We start from the raw sequence: 7961 nt of genomic DNA, 5'->3' as shown, positions 1-7961 counted from the left end.
GAAACTCTGACACATAGTGGTTAAGAACTAACCAAAAGGTTGGCAGTTTGAATTCACCAGGCGCTCCTTGGAAACTCTACAGGGCAGTTCTACTCTGTCCTTTAGGGTTGCTATGAGTCACAATCAACTTGATGACAATGGGTTTGGTTTTGGTTTACACGAGGAAAAGTAAAAATGAATAGTGTGATTCTTCATGCTTGAAAATAACAAAAATGCTTATCAAGGCGTTATGATAACGATGACACACCAAATAATAAAACACTGAGCTCATCTTTGAGTTGTGCTGGCTTTCTGCAGAAAATTGTACAACTTGGTTATAATCATTTACAATCCTGCCTTTCCATCACTTATTGTTATGAGTAAAAAAAACACCACCACTATATTTTTTTATTATTAGAAAAATAATTAACTGTTTCCCAAGTTAGAAATGGAGAGAATCAAAGTGTAGAATTAAATATTAAATTAAAAAAAATTTAAACTGTCTAAATTCTGAAGCATGTAATTATTTCATATACTTATAATTAACCCTTACTTAAACAAGTTATAAACACTTCTTCAGAGCTTTCTTCAAATTCCTTGAATTTGTTCAGAGAGACTGAGTGGGCTAAGCCATGTTGGGATCCTGATCCACAGAAGCTGTGAGATAATAAACGCATGTGTGATTTTTTTAAGCCAGTAAGTTCGGGTTGATATTGTTATGTAGCAATAAATAAATAATACATGTACCCAGAAAACCATGGTTGATACATTCACTATTTCTAAGGTTGGTGTAAAAAAGGGTATTGAGGATGATTTTTTAAAAAAATGCTCAAAGTACTCCTCTGAGATTTAAATGTGAAATTCGTGATTGTGAAGAGTAGGCCTTTAAAGGAGTGCAAGGAAATAGTTATGGACCCTGGGGAATCTTGATATAAGAGTTATATGCTCTTGGATTTTTAGTTTTTTTTTTACTTGTTTAATTTTCTTTATGAAAGGAGAAAAATGAAAAATGATTTAATGAAAAGTAGCTCATCAGTCCCCTATTTTGATGATATAACGGTAGAGGCACCCTGACAGTAGTGATTCGGTAAAGACAGACAAAGAATAGAAAAAAGAGAATAAAGGGAGGTTTAAAAAGAAAAGTTTTGTTAAAACATGGAAAAATAGAAAAAATTATGAGGCGATAGTAGAAGTAGTGGGAATTTGAAGGATGATTGCTGTCATTTTATTTATTTATTTATTTTAATGGAGAGATTTGAGCACATCTAAACATGCACTTTAAGAAGAACAATTGAAAAGAGAGCAAAGAAACAATTGAAAATATAAAGTTTCATAGAGGTAGAAGGAAACGGACTCTAAGCTACAGTTGGAGATACTGATGACAGATGAAGGAGGGACACCCCATCTGAGTTAACTACGTAGAAGGAGGAAAGAATAGGAGTAATTGTCCCTGGCTTTTTCTGTTAAAAAAAAAAAATTTTTTTTTTTTTTTTCTGTGAGAAAGATTTGGTGGGAGTGTAGATTTGACATTTGAGAAGAAATGTCTTCGAAGAAAGTACTAAGAGTAGGATGATGAGTTCAGCAGTAAAACTTCCTAAGTTTTCTGGGCGGTACAGAGGGCCCAAATGAGTTAGTGTTTCTAACTTTACCTTTAGTGTGACCTCCATCTTCCCTGCCATGACTTTCTGCAGCACTGTCTAGTTACTTTGGGCCTACGCATGAAAAAAAGCAAGTCCAAGGCTGGTGTCATGTGAGATGGCTGAAAAATGGGAGAGATGGACAAAAGAGTTTGGGCTATTCACAAAAGCATTACTGAAACTAAGAAATCTTAGACTCTAAACAGGGCTAGGAAGGAAGTAAAGAGAGGAGAGAGCCAATGGATTGGAAGAAAATCAAAAGGTGAAAAATCTAAAGGTCCTGATGAAATACACTAGGAGTTGCAAACTACTGCCCACAGGCCATATCTGGCCCATTGCCTATTTTTGTATAATCTGCAGCTAAAAAAGTGTTTTATATTTTTAAATGGTTGAAAATATATAAAGGATGATTAAAGTTGTGTGACATACAAAAATTATAAGAATTTCAAGCTTCAGTGTCCATAAATAAATTTTTTCATTTCTAACACACCTGTGCCTGTTTGTTTGCCTAATATCTATAGCTGCTTTCATACAACAAGGGTAGAGGTTAAGTCCTTGCGATGGAGACCCTACGGCTTGCAAAGCCCTGAAGTTTAGGAATGGATGGATTGAGAAATTAAGCTGGAGGATGCTGTTTTGGGATGCTGTTGAGTCATTTCCAACTCATAAAAACCCATGTAACAGAGTTGAATTGCCTCATAGGACACTAATCTTTATAGGAGCAGATCACCAGTTCTTCCGCCCATGGAGTGTATGGGTGGGTTCAAATCATCAAACTTTCATTTAGAAGCTGAGCTCTTAACAGTTGTGCTGCCAGAAGATGTTAGAGAATTAATGATTTTGGAAGTAGAGCAACTATATGATAGTAGCATCTAAGTTGTGACCAAGAGATGGGAGGTTATGGGGAAGCTTGGTAAGATAGGGTCAGAAAGGGATCATTCGTTAAAGGAGGACATCATGTTTGGTTAAGTATAGATAGGGTCAATGAGAGCAAGGGATACCCTCAGTGAGATGGATTGGCACAAAGGCTGAAACTATGGACTCAGACATGCCAGTGGTTGTGAGCATAATGGGCAACATTTTGTTCAGTTGTATATAAGGTCACCAAGTTATGGCAGCTAGCTATCTATTTCTATGTAGGCAACATCAATAGGCGGGAGTGGTTAATTCAAATAGTATGAGCTCCAAAACATCACTCTTTTTATAGGAGAATGAGTAACTACCTTTGAGAAGAATGAGTACTGAACATGGTGTGGTCTGGTGGCTGCTGTCTGCTCATCTCTACCAGAATGGTGGGAAGGACACAGTGCCCTGTTGAGGGGAAGAAGGGACTGACTCTGAGACTCTCAGACAGTCTCAACAAAATAAAGTTTTGGTCACTACTAAGAGGACAAAAGATAACTTTTTAGACAAACTTTTGTTTGTATCAGGAGGGTGTTTTCATGTCATATATACTTTTAAATGATCATCTTATATTTAGAACAGAGCATGATGACTGAACATGTTTTTCTTTTCTAAATTTCTCTATACTGGGCCCATCATAAATGACTATAATTCTAAAAAGATTGTTAAGTTCAAAATTTTATACTTAATATTTTAATTACTAATTTCTTTTTAGCTGCATTATTAAGGTTTAACTGACATTTGTTGTTCTTGTTAGGTGCCGTCGAGTCGTTTCCGACTCATAGCAACCCTATGCACAACAGAACGAAACACTGCCTGGTCCTGAGCCATCCTTACAATCGTTGTTATGCTTAAGCTCATTGTTGCAGCCACTGTGTCAATCCACCTCGTTGAAGGTCTTCCTCTTTTCCACTGACCCTGTACTCTGCCAAGCATGATGTCCTTCCCCAGGGACTCATCCCTCCTGACAACACGTCCAAAGTATGTAAGACACAGTCTCACCATCCTTGCTTCTAAGGAGTATTCTGGTTGTACTTCTTCTAAGACAGATTTCTTCGTTCTTTGGGCGGTCCATGGTATATATTCAATATTCTTCTTCGGTCTTCCTTATTCATCGTCTAGCTTTCACATGCATATGATGTGATTGAAAATACCATGGCTTGGGTCAGGCATGCCTTAGTCTTCAAGGTGACATCTTTGCTCTTCAACACTTTAAAGAGGTCCTTTGAGGCAGATTTACCCAATGCAACGCGTCTTTTGATTTCTTGACTGCTGCTTCCATGGCTGTTGATTGTGGATCCAAGTAAAATGAAATCCTTGACAACTTCAATCTTTTCTCCGTTTATCATGATGTTGCTCATTGGTCCATTTGTGAGGATTTTTGTTTTCTTTATGTTGACCTGTAATCCATACTTAAGGCTGTGGTCTTTGATCTTTATCAGTAAGTGCTTCAAGTCCTCTTCACTTTCAGCAAGTAAGGTTGTGTCATCTGCATAATGCAGGTTGTTAATGAGTCTTCCTCCAGTGCTAATGCCCCGTTCTTCTTCATATAGTCCAGCTTTTCGTATTATTTGCTCAGCATACAGATTGACATATTATAAACATATTATAAACGTATTTAAATAGTACAACTTGACAATTTTGACACATGTATATACCTGTAAAAATATCTCCACCAAGGGAGTGAACATATATCCATCATCCCCAAAAGTTTCCTCATGTTTAATTGTTAATTTCAGGTAATAATAAAGCTTAACCTAATTTTAATTAGAAATATTTGCATTTTTTTCATTCTTCAACAAATGCTTACTGCACATTAAGATGAGTAAATGCCTAGTCTTTTAATGGTAAAGTCAACTAATCAAGGAGTATAAATTTCTCCAGGACATCATTATCTCACCATGTAAGCAATGAATATTTTTTTAAACCTCTTTAAAAAATCTCTTTTCCAAGAAAACAAATTCTTATAAATAAAATTTCTCTAAGACACAGATTTTAGAAAAAGTCTTCTCTGTATATTAATTATTCAGTATAGTTTTCAAAAGCATTGTCTATCCCTTTAAATTCTGACCTTGTTGATAATGGGTCAAAAGTATTCTTATATTGATTGCAAGATATTAGCTCTCTTTATTCTGTGAGGGTAGATTGTCTTTCTGCGAAGGTCATTCACTTGATTACAGGGAGTGGAGGGGTATTGGGTTGCTTGGTACCTACATCTATTCACCAGGACACAGGAGACACATCTATAGCAATGCCTCTAAAAATAGGGAATATTAGCAATGACATGACAGCCAAGCTATTAAATTCTGAAAAATGAATTACGCTTTTGGTAATGTCATTTTTAGAAGTACCTGATAAGATGCAGCCTTAAAGAAACAAAAATTTTTTTTTTTTTTTAATCATTGCTTGCATGGTAGGAAAAAAAAAAAAGCCTACACTTTTACAGACCTTTATGCAGGTTATTTAACAACAAAATAAATAAATAGGAAAACATATCTATGTATATTAATATGATAATGTTAACATAAAAACAATCTTCCTTGCTTATTATTACTATCTCTATTTTACAGATGTTATAAAATAATTCTAAATATCGGTCTAAAAATTTCTTTCATGCAAAAAAATCAGTATAGCTATTGGTCCAAAAAAAATTTTTTGGGGGTAGGTAGCTGAAATATAAGATTTAGTGCTCAGCATTTTAAATTATAATTAATTGTATTCAACTTTTTTTTTTTTAGTTATTGCTTCTAATTTTTTCAGCTTCTAACATTGGAGTAATTATTGCATAAGTCATGGATTTTTGAGGGAAAAGCCTTCTAGGCTGAGGAAAAGGCAAGTACAAAGTCCCTGAAGTGCGAGTGTGCTTAGTCTAATGGAGAATTATCAAGGAGAAGACCCTGACTGTGATGGAGGAAGAAGACGATAGATAAGGTTAAAGACAAATCAAAAGTCCAGGAAAGGAAGGGCTTCATAAAGAACGATAAGGATTCAACTTGAATTGATATGCAGAAAAGCATTAGCGGTAATGGGCCTAGCCATCTCATTTACTGAGAGAGGAGAAGTAGGTTTACAGATGGAGGGGTGAAGTGCGGGTAAGAAACCCATATTCTGCTTTGAACATGTTAAGATAAAGATGATTATAAAACATTCACGTGAAGGTGTCTTGAAGGAAGTTGGATGTCTAAGTTTAGAATCTAGTTGAGGAGTTGACTGTGTTGATATAAATGAATTTGGGAACATTAACATAAATATTATGAAAAGCCATGGTCCTAGATGAGATTTACTAGTTGCCATCCAGTCGACTCTGACTCATGGGATCCCATGTGTGTCACAGTAGAACTGTTCTCCATCGGGCTCTCAATGGCCGATTATTTAAAAGTAGATCACCAAGCCTTTCTTCTGAGGTGGTGTAAGTGATTTGCCATGGATGCTAAACTACAGGTTGGTTACTGGAACCCCCCATTGGCTATGGTGAAAGGCCTGGTGAACTGCTTTCATAAAGGTTTACCCCTTTGCCATCAAGTAAATTACTACTCAGTGGGACCCTATAGGACAGAGTAGAACTGCCTGTAGGGTTTCAAAGGCTGGGAAGGATCCCTGGTGACAAAGTGGTTAAGATCTTGGCTGCTAACCAAAAGGTGGATGGTTCAAACCCACCAGCTACTCAGTGGGAAAAAGAGATGTAGTCTGCTTCCATAAAGATTACAGTCTTGGAAACCCTACGGGCAGTTCTACTCTGTCCTATAAGATTGCTATGAGTTGGCGTCAACTCAGTGGAAATGGGTTTGCTTTTGGTTTTTGAATCTTTATGGAAGCACACTACCACATCTTTTTCCCACTGAGTGGTTGGTGAATTTGAACTACCCACCTTTTGGTTAGCAGCCAAGCGCTTAACCACTGTGACAACTGCGCTCCTTTCCATAAAGATTACAGCTAAGAAAACTCTATGGAATATTTCTACTCAGCAACACATGGGTTCGCTATGAGTTGGAATGGACTTGACAGCCCCAGGGTTTCAAAGGAGTTTTCTTCCGAGGCGCCTCTGGGTGGACTCAAAGCTCCAAGCTTTTGGTTAGCAGGCAAGCATGTTAACCATTTGCAACACCCAGGGACTTCTGGATGAGATTACTAGAGGGTATATCAGTCAGGGTTCAATCAAAAAAGCAGAACTACCAGGAGATAGGTATGGATTTGTTAGTGGGATTTGTAGGAGCTGCTTAAGCAGTCTCTGAAAGGCTGTTGTCTTTTAGCTGAGGCTGGAGTTTGAAGAACACAGAACAGGCAGTTGAAAGAAAAGAAGGATTTAAAGTTGAGGAGAGGAAGAACAAGTTGGAATCCACAAGCATAAACTGGAACTCCACTAGGATGCCATGAAACCATGTTAATTCTTGTTGCCTTTGACCTTGGCGGTGTGAGTGACCTGAAGAAGCCAGGGCCCTTAGTCACAGAGTTAAGCACACATACCTGGCCTAGGAGACAAGTAGCTGAAGGAGATTCCTGGGGAAAGTGGAGGTCCAAGCACTACCTCAAACCAATAAAGTCAACCAACAGATAAACGAACAGTGTGTGTGATACAAAATGACTGCTTCTCTTCCATCCTCCAAAGCTCCACAAAGTACTCTTGTGATCCTCCCCAACTGGAAACATACAGAAAACGTACTTCTGGGAAAGATAGTTCGGCTTAGTGAAGTTGACACTGCAAATCCGTCACGGCGAGAGAGTATAGATAGAGAGCAGAAGAAATCCGAAGTCTGAATGTTATGGCCCTCAAAACTTTAGAAGTCAGAAACATGATGAATTTTAGAAAGTGCCTGTCACGGATTGAATTATGTGCCCCCCCCCCCCGCAAAAAAAAAAAATGTGTGAATGTTTGTTAATTTGGCTGGGCCATGATTCCTGGTACTGTGGGGTTTTCCTATATGTTGTAAACCCTGTCTCTATGATGTTGACGGGGGAGGATGAGCAGTAGTTGTGTTAGTGAGGCAGGACTCAATCTATTAAAGATTGGATTGCTTCTTGAGGCAATCTCTTGAGATGTAAAAGACAGAAGTGAGTAGAGAGACAGGGGGACCTCATAGAACCAAGAAAGCAGTGCCAGGAGCAGACCATGTCATTTGGACAGGGTGCCTGCACAGAAAAGCTCCTAGTCCAGGGAAGATTGATAAGAAGGCTGATGGAGAGGGAAAGCCTTCCCCTGGAGCCAATGCCCTGAATTTGTACTTTTAGCCTACTTTACTGTGAAGTAATAAACTTTGTTAAAGCCATCCAATTGAGGTATTTCTGTTACAGCAGTACTAGATAACTAAGACAGGATTTGGTACCAAGAGTGAGGTGTTACTCTAACAGATACCTAAAATGTGGAAGTGGTTTTGAAACTGTGAATGGATAGAAGAGTCAGAAGGAAGTGAGGAGAACTGTTAACACTGCAGAAAGTGCAGATTG

This window comes from Elephas maximus, chromosome 8 (genome assembly GCF_024166365.1).
Source record: "Elephas maximus indicus isolate mEleMax1 chromosome 8, mEleMax1 primary haplotype, whole genome shotgun sequence".
NCBI lineage: Eukaryota > Metazoa > Chordata > Mammalia > Proboscidea > Elephantidae > Elephas > Elephas maximus.
The sequence above is the reverse complement of the archived record's forward strand: the minus strand, read 5'-3'. Positions refer to the sequence as shown.